Source organism: Apium graveolens, chromosome 2 (assembly GCF_009905375.1).
Source record: "Apium graveolens cultivar Ventura chromosome 2, ASM990537v1, whole genome shotgun sequence".
Lineage (NCBI taxonomy): Eukaryota > Viridiplantae > Streptophyta > Magnoliopsida > Apiales > Apiaceae > Apium > Apium graveolens.
The window spans coordinates 244,400,169-244,410,156 of NC_133648.1; the positions used below are offsets into that span (position 1 = coordinate 244,400,169).

A 9,988-nucleotide genomic window follows, 5' to 3' on the forward strand; every position below is an offset into this window, starting at 1 on the left:
CACTCGAAGTGAAATTGGGTATGCTCTGACCCAACCACAGACTCTCGTAGGCAAGCAAATTCTGGAGTTTTGGAGGTCTGGAGTCTATGATAATGGTGGTGAAAGTGGGTCCCCAAGCATCATTTTTACAACAAGGGAAGATGAGCACTTGGTAACCTTGTCAACTGTTCGACAAGCATTGCATCTTCCAGAAAATTGTACTTACAATTCACAAGTTGGGGAGTCAGTTCTTCAAAACATGATGGCAAATCTTGGCTATGAGAAGTCTTTGTCTAAGGTGGGACAACTGAAGAGGCCCTACATCAGGAGGGAGTGGAGCTTCTTTTTCGATTGTATTACCAAAGCCTTTGCCAACAAATGCTCAAATTTGATGCTATTTCAATCACGATTCAGCAAATCGGGTATGCTCTTCTTAATCAAACATATTTTGATTATGCTAGTGTTGTGCTAGGGTTTATAGGTGATAGGATGAAAGAAGATAGCAACATAGTATATTTTGCAAGATTCTGTCAGCTTATATATAGTTTCTGTTGTTCTGATGCACCTCAAAACTTTAGTGAGTTAATTGAACCCTTTAACTTCACAAAAGGGCTTTCACAGACTTATTATCTGCTGATAATAAGAAGGATATACTAAGGCCCCTCCAAATTCCCCAATCTGTCAAACAATTCTTAGTAAATTCTGATCCTCACACATACAAAACCATATATCCTGATGTTTCACCTACACAGCCTACTACTTCTCAACCTCCACCAACCCAGCCTTCCAATACTCAACCACAGCCTACTATCAGAACCTATTATCAGCCAACACAATCCTCTCAACCACAACCATCAGCACCTACTATCAGAACCTCACCTCTCAAATCCAAAATCAAACCAACCTCTGGTACTTCTCAAAAGGTGCCAGTTGTAAAATCTGACACATCCTCTAGGCCCAAAACCAAAATAACTATCTCTGTGCCTAAATCTCCACCAAGGAGAAGAAGAAGGATGATTCTGAGAGATGAATCTGATGAGGAAGAACAAGTCCAGGTTCCTGCATCAGAACATGTGACAGTAGAAGCTGAAGAGGTAACTCCTCAGAAACAGAATGAAGCTGAGAGTTCTGGGATTTTGAAAAGGAAAAGATCTTCAAATTCTGATACAGATCATGTCATCCCTCCATCTAGAAAATCAAAATTGAGGAAGATGAGAGCAGGTGTGCATATTGCACAAACTCAATCTGAGGATGCTGAAGATGCTGAGGAAGGGGATCAGGAATCTCTGATCTCATCAGAAACTATTGTGATTGAAGCCCTGCCAGCAGCTGAAGAAGTTCTGATTCAGGAATCTGAAATTCCTGAAGTCCACAAATTAGAATATGTACAAGAATCTGTGATTTCTCCACCTCACTCTCCAATCAAAGCTACAGATGATGTTGAAGAACAAGAGACAAGTCTTGAAATAGATATTCATAATTTGAATATACCTACTGTTCTATATCTGGAAGCTCCAAATACAAAACAGCCAACTCCTGTTACTTCTCCAATTTTACAGGCTGAGGAAGGGGATCAGGAATCTCTGATCTCATCAGAACCTACAGTCATTGAAGCTTTGACAGCTCCACCTCAACCTGAAGACACTGTTCAAGACACAGTGATCACACCTCCTATCTCTCCAATTAAAGAAACTGCCTCAGTTGAAGATTCAGGGTTAAGTCCTGAAATTGATATTAACAGGTTGAATATTCCAACTGTTTTGTATCTGGAAGCACCGCCAGCAAAGGAGTCAACTCCACCTGTCTCTCCAATACTAAATGCTTAAATTCCTACTACACTAATTCTGGTTTTGGAACCTGAAGATCGGAATTTGGAAACAGATGAAGTTGCTCCAGAATCTCCTTCATTTACACACACTCTGGTGTTATCAGAAGATGATGAGATTTTATCAAATTCTGGAGACAGTGTTCCAGCAAGTGCTCCAGTCAATGCTCCAATTCTTGGCAATGAGGCACTGCTTAAATTTGTTGAAGAAGATGCTCTTATTCCATGGGAGGAAACCTTTAGAGGAGTTGAATGGAAAAAGAAGTGGAATGAAGCTGACTTCATTCCCAGCTCAACTGTTCTGTCAGAGCATATTTCAAAAGCTGATGAGTTGCTGACAAGTTCTGACTTCAAAACATAACTTAAAGTCACTGCTCTCAATACTAAAACTCTTCAAGGTCTACACTCCAAGACTCATGAAAAGGTTGATAAACTTCAGAAAACAGCTGATAAGCTAGACCTGATGCTCAAACTAGATAAGAATAGGTTTATCAGACCAATTCAAGAAAAAGTGGAGACTATTGAGCTTGTTCAAGAAAAGCAGCAGCCCAACTGGATGAGGTATTACAAAATCAAGATGCTCAACATACTCAATTAAATGAGATCCAATCTTCAGTGGAACTCCCTCTTTCTCTACTTCTGACAGATGATGCCAAAAAGGGGGAGAAGGTAGTTAAGTCCAAATGCTCACCAATTAAGACACTGAAGAAAAAGGATGATTATGGTGATGACTAGGGAAACTCTGATAAGAGTAGAGGTCACAGTCAAGGAGAGCAATTTAGTAGGATTTCTTCTCAATAGACGGGTTCTCATCAGAGATTGTCTGGTTCCACTCAAAGGAGGGATAAATAAGGAAAGAAGCCTACAAATCAGGATGTTTCTTTGTTGATCACAGATTCTGATGATCAAATTCTGATAATTAATTCTGATGTAATGATTCAAGATGGAAGCCAAGATTCACAGAAGTTTTTGCAGACTCTGAAATTCAAGGGAAAGAAAATAACTTTCTTTTACAAGGATCCCAAAATTCAAACTATTGATGAAGAATTGGCCAAGAGACTATTCCTTAAGGATAATCCAGGAGTGGATTTAGAGGAATTAAGAGAAGAAGAAGCTAAATTTTCTGCCGAGAAGAGCAAACCAAAGTCAAAAGCTTCTGATGCTAAAAAGCCACCAAGGCCAAAAGAAAAAGGGTTGTGATAAAAGAAAGATCTGCCACATAGATTCCTATATCAAGGACTAGATCTCAAACTACTACTGATCCTAAAGACAAGGGAAAAGGAAAAGTTGGGGAGACAGTCAAGAAACAAAAGATGAAGATTCCTCAAATTCTGATGAATCCTGTGTGCAAGATGGTTCAAGTCTTTGATGATACTTCTGCTGAAGATGAAACAGTTGAAACTCTAAAAAGAAGAAAGATGACAGAAGAATCTAAGACAACCTCTAACGTAGCTCAAGTTGTTCAGAGTGAAAAAGTTCAGAACTTGACAAATCCTGAAGAAATTTCAAAAGAACAAGCTATAGAAGAATCTGCAAATCCTGAACAAGTCATCAAGACATCAACCTCTGACAGAGCTCAAGTTGATTTGGGCAAGATGACAATTGCTGATAAGAAGAAACTCCTATGGAAACATTTTAAACCATCAGATCCTAAGAAAAGTCAACTTCTATCTGATTTCTTGACTGTTGGAGTGAATGCCAAAGAAGCAAGAGACATATCTGGGTTAGGATCAAGCCAAGCCAAGAAGAAAAAGGAGTTGAAGTAACTATCAAAGATCCATTTTTATTAACTGACAAACCACTTGAGGAAGTTACACAGAAACACCTTGACAAGGTTATATCTGCTCAAGTGGTAATGGATACTCATGATAAGAGTAAAGTCAAGGAAAAGCTGATTCTATTTCTTAAAGATGGAAGAACATACAGAATGTCAGAATCAGATGTGCTGAACAAATCTCTTGAATAACTTCAATTCATTGATTATCTTTTGGAGATAAAGTCCGAGGTTACCAGAAGATGGTCAAATTTCATGATGAAGACCATAAGGGATAAAGCCAGAATCTCTGGATCAAGGGTTGCAGAATTTATTCCAAAGATAGTTGAAGATGATGGAAGAGAAATTCCAATGAAGAAGAATTCTGCTAAGATAGAAGTTATTCTGAAAGAGAAATGCTTATGCTACAATGAAGACTCCTCTCATCCAAGGGTAAACAGACTTAGTGATGGATTGGAAAGAAATCATATTTCAGCACTTAGGACTGCCATCTACCAGATTGGAAGTCAAGATGAAGAACTGCAACAAGTCAAGGCTAAATTAGCTCAAGTCCTGAGAAATGCAGAAGAGAAGCTGATATCAAACTTTGTCAAGAATCATTTTGGATTCAGATTGATTCAGTAAGATTGGTAAAAGTTGTAAGGACTGTAAGTTGTATTTAGCTGTTTAAAATAATATCTCATTGCATTTATACTTAAATGTTTTTGACATCATCAAATCTATTAACTTGTATATTTTTCATAATTTACAAGTTGGGGGAGATTGTTAGATATATTTGTGATGTCATATCTAATATGATTTGTTTAGTTTCAGAACTTATTATCAGAATATCAGAACTTAACTGGAAATCAGAACTTACTGAAGACAGGAAGTTATCAGAACTTAAGGCGTCAGAACTTATATCAGAACTTAAGTGCGGATACACTTCAGGGATGAAAAGCGGCTGATTTACAGGAGAGGATCTGGATTAAACAAGTAAAGATATTCATGAAGAATTGGACATCTATAGGACTGCAGTAGATAATCTCTGATTGATATATTCTAGGAAACATAATCATTATCATATCAATTGGTAGTTATCTTATAACTGTGTATTATATAAACACAGATTAGGGTTCACACTATATGTGTTATCATTCACGAGAATATTATTCATTGTAACCCTAACAGCTCTTAGTGATATCATACATCACTGAGAGAGTAGATTAAACTTACTGTAACAGAGGTGGATATATTGAATAAACTTGTTTTCTGTCACATAATTGTGTTTATAATCGAATTGATTGTAGATACTATATTCAACCCCCTTCTATAGTATCATTGAGGCCTAACACCCCATCCTCCTCTGTTAGGTCACACACACTGTAGAAGGGGGTTGAATACAGTGTATAGCACAATCAAATCGAATTCAAAAAACACAAGTAACAGAAAACAAACTTTATTAAACTCTGTTACAATGTAGAACTGTCCTCTCTCAGTGATGAACAAATATCACGAGAGCTGCTAGGGTTACAATGAATAATATTCTCGATAATGATAACACTTATAGTATAAACCCTATGTCTGTGTTTATATATCACACAGTTACAAGATAATCTCTAATTGATATGGAATATAATTCTGCTTCCTAAAATATATCAATCGGTTATCTTTTCTTCCAAGTATTCCATTCTTCACAGAATTCCTTCTTCATGCATATCTCTTCTTATGTTTATCTTGATCTTCTTTCCTTTCAATTAGCCGCCTTCCTTATCTGAAAGTTTCCTTTAAGTCCTGATATTATCTCCTGATAAATATCTCTTGAACCTTAAGTACTGATAACTTAAGTTCTGATTTCAGTATAAGTGTTGATTTCAGTTAAGTACTGATTTATCCCGTTTAAGTAAGATCTGAAAACTAAACATAAATCATATTAGACATGACATTATCAAATATATCTAACAATCTCCCCCAACTTGTAAATTAGCATAATATACAAGTTTAACAGATATTTGATGATGTCAAAAACATTAAGTACAAATGCATGAGAATTTGACTAGATAACTACAACTTACAGTCCTTAAAGCTTTACCAATTTTAACTTCTGATAACAACTTCAGTCTGTATGCATATCAGAATTTGAGCAGTGGTAGATCTTGACTTGGCTTCACTTTCTAATCTCTTCGATGTCAGGAGTTGTTCTGAGATAGTTCTTTAAATCTCTCAGCATATCTGAGTTCATCAATCATCCTCCTTTTTGCATCTTTAAGTTCTGCAGTATCTTCACCAGTTTTAAAGATAGCATATCCGAGATCATTAATTTTTTCTTTTCTCAACTCCTGATCTAGTCTTATGACATAGGCTTTGTCAGACTCTAGATTGAATTCAAGTCCCTTAATACCAAGATATGTTCTAATCGTTGCAGTATTAGGCTTCATATCAACAATATCACCCTTGTGATCTCTGTACTTGAGACAGTATGTGTTGTTAGACTTTACAAAATAAAGCCTTTTCTGTCTCTGAATTTGAGTCTTCAAATAACTTGCAACACTTTCTGTTATTCTGTCATTCACTTGAAGTAAGAATAAAACATGTTCTAGTTCCTCAAAATACTTCAGTGGTATAACATTCTGCTTAATTTGGTATACCCTTCCATCTGTCATAAAATATAACAAGATATGCTCTTTCAAGAAGGTATGGTAAACCATTTATACAGATTCAAGTCGATTCAATCTTTCAGGAGTTGCTCCAACACCTGGTTCACTTAAGGAAGTCGGATCATTGGTAGTGTTATGTACTCTTCTTTTATCAGAACTACCCAACCCAGATTTATCTCTTGCTTCCTTTCCAGTAACCACTCTTGCTTCAAAACCACTTGCTGCAGTCTTTAAAGGTTGAGTCTGTTTGGCTTTAGTTAATCCTGGTAGAAGTAACTTTGAGGATTTAACATGAGCAATGTCAGAGGTTTCCTTTGACTTATCTTCTGACATCAAGTCAACTTGAGCTATGTCAGAGGTTGCTTTTGACTTATCTTCTGATATCAAGTCAACTTGAGCTATGTCAGAGGTTGCCTGCTTCATTGTTATATCAGAACTAATTATATCTTGACTCTGAACAACTTGAGCCATATCAGAGGTTGTTTTAGAAATCTTCCTTTAAGTCAGAGTAAGATCAGCATCTTCAACAGAAATTTCTTCATCCATAGGAGGCACATAAACCTTTACAGGTTCACCAACTTTTTCTTTGCCCTTGGACCTTGGATCTATCTGCAATTGTGATTTGGTCTTGGCTGCCACATGATTTGTCCTTTCTTTTATCACAATGCCTTTAGCCGTAGGAAGTTTCTTTTTAACAACAGAAGCTTCAGATTTGGAGTTGACCTTTTCTAACTTAAGTCTAGCTTCTTCTTCCATTAGACTCTCAAAGTCCATTCCTGGATTTTCTTTCAGAAATAACTGTCTTGAAATTTCTTCATCAAGATCCAAAAGTTCATCTAAATTTATCCTTTTACCAGTATCAGAAGTTATTCTTCTCCCAGTATCAGAACTTGTTCTATGACTTGTAGTTCCAGCTCTACTTGATGAGAGACCTCCACCTTGACCACGACCTCCACCCATTCCGGAGTTTCCCGGGTCATTACCATCATCCTTTTTCTTCAGTGTCTTATCAGGTTTGCATTTGGACTTAATTACTTTCTCCCCCTTTTTGGCATCAGCAGGTAAAAGAAGAGAGAGAAGCAATTCCAATGAGGATTGAATCTCATTGAGTTGAGATTGTGCTAAGTGGCATTTTATACCACTTAGAACGTCATATAATAGCTTAAATTGGTGTCTTGAAATCAAGTATTTTGTGTATTTGATGCGTTTTTCTAGTGTTTATGCATTTCAGGGTATTAGTTGCATTTCGGGGGAGAATTCATCAATAATAAGCCTTGGCATATGTTCAGCATTGTAAGTGGGAAGAAAGGAGCAGATTACAGCGAAGAAACGGAGTAGAACGGACCATTTTTCCAGAAGGGGTCTGAGCGCCCGCTCAGCTATGCTGAGCGGCCGCGGAGGAAGCTAAGCGCCCGCTCAGCTGTCGTAAATTCAGAATAATTATTTTAGACTTCTATTTCTTTTTGGCTTCCAACTTCTGAGTAATCTGGGTTTTATGGGACTCCTATATAAGTAGATTTCGGAGACGTTTCACAAAGGTTGGATCGTAGTATTAGTCAAGGAGCGAAGGAGATAAGGAGAAAGACCGTTTTAGCACACCGCAATGAAGAGGAAGCATATTTTCTGTGATTCTTTATTTCGCTGTAATATTGGATGCTAGTTTTCTTACTTTGAACCTATTTACTCTTGTGACGTACTCTGGTTTAATATAATTAGTTTAGTTATTATTCTCTTGTGTTTATTTATCATGTTTTCATATAAACCCATGATGACGATGAGTGCTATCATGGGCTAATCGTGATCATGGGGTCGTAACGGATTTACTATGGAATTCTTTAGTTAGTTGTTTAATACCTTAGTGTGTGATGATTGTATGATATCCAGTATTGGTTGTGCTTATTCTTCTTATGTGCATCGCGAACATATAGGATAGGGTGTTAATCTCTTGTGAAGCGACGGTGGATCTTGAGATTTAGAACTTGCCATGCTAGCATAGGTTCATGTATGATGTTGCATGATTAGTGGGTAACTCTAATCGTTTTATTCGCCCTGTGAAATCAAAAGGAATAACTTGTTCTTAAATCGTTATGTTGTCAATTTCTGTAGACATATAGGGACTCAACATAATTGATGCCTATTCAACTTCTATCTTAATTGTGGATGTTTGGTAGAATGGTATTAGTACAATGAAAGTTGGCTTTTATCAGTTTCGTGTTATTCGATTAATATCATCACTGTTGCATGCTAAGGGTAATAACAATGACTATTGAAGGAAGTAGTAATGAAGTTGTGATCTCATGAGTGTTTTAATATTATTAATTCGAAGTATTAATTAAGTGCTTAATTGTAGTAGTTAATTGTAGTTAATAATTAGTTAATCAATTCTTAGTGTTATTGTCTTAACATCGAGAAGTAATCATACATTGGTGAGTGAGTTTAATTGAACATAATTAGTCTGAGTCTCTGTGGGAACGAACTAGAAAGTATTCTATATTACTTGTGAACGCGTATACTTGCGTGTATTATTAGCGCGTGATTTCGCCCTAACAAGTTTTTGGCGCCGCTGCCGGGGACTCGGCGTATTTGTTTAGTTAATGTACTTACCATCATTGGTCATTAGGACTCAGTGATTATGACTTGTTACTTATTATTTTCGGTTGTTTTTCAGGTACTTTAGCGAGCGTTTATGCAAACTCGTTCTCGTACTCGCAAGAGGACTTTAGATACAGCTGAGGAGACAGACGAAGTTCTTGATATTCCGGAGAAAATAGATTTTGAAGATTTGGATTCAGGAAGTGAGCAGAAAGAGCCAGTAATCATGGGTGATCGTATTGTTCCGGCAGATCCAGCTCTTATGGACTTTTCTCGGCCCAAAATTGATGACATTCAGTCTAGCATCATGCACCCGGCTATTGAGGCCAATAAATTTGAAATCAAGCTGGGCACTATTCAGATGGTGCAGAATTCTGTTTCTTTTGGAGGAGCTGCGAATGAAGACCCCAACATGCACATAAGGAATTTTGTCGATATCTACAGTACTTTCAAATATAATGGTGTGACTGATGAGGCTATCAAGATGAGGCTTTTCCCATTCTCTCTGAGGGATAAAGCTAAGGACTGGTTACATTCTGAACCAGCTGGGTCAATCACTACTTGGCAAGATCTTGCGCAAAAGTTTATGGTGAAGTTTTATCCAATGGCAAAGACTGCTGCTATGAGGAGTGCTCTTACTCAGTTTGCGCAGCAACCTACAGAATCTATGTGTGAAGCTTGGGAGCGCTACAAGGAGATGTTGAGAAAGTGTACACATCATGAAATGCCCGATTGGATGGTGATCACTGGTTTCTATAATGGTTTGGGGGCCCAATCTCGGCCCATGCTTGATGCAGCAGCTGGAGGCGCATTGTGGGCCAAAAGCTATACTGAGGCTTATAATCTTATTGAGACTATGGCTGCAAATGAGCATCAAAACCCAACTCAAAGGATGATACCTGGGAAGGTAGCAGGTATTATGGAAGTCGATGCAGCTATTGCAGCGCAGCTCCAAGCGCTATCTATGAAGGTCAATTCTTTAGCCACCTATGGAGTCAATCAGATAGCTATGGTCTGTGAGCTTTGTGCAGGTTCTCATGCTACGGATCAGTGTTCTCTTGTTAATGAATCTGTTCAGTATGTGAACAATTATCAGCGACAACAGCCTGTGCCAACTACTTATCATCCTAACAAAAGAAATCATCCAAATTTCAGCTGGGGTAATAATCAGAATGCTATTCA

General features: G+C 37.5%; 1 non-coding gene across 1 annotated transcript; it reads right to left on the bottom strand.

The window, feature by feature from the left end:
- Positions 1 to 9,425: 9,425 nt before the first annotated feature.
- Positions 9,426 to 9,532, bottom strand: LOC141709623 (small nucleolar RNA R71). Its single transcript, XR_012570188.1, has one exon. It is a non-coding gene; the product is annotated as a small nucleolar RNA R71 (small nucleolar RNA).
- Positions 9,533 to 9,988: the final 456 nt, after the last annotated feature.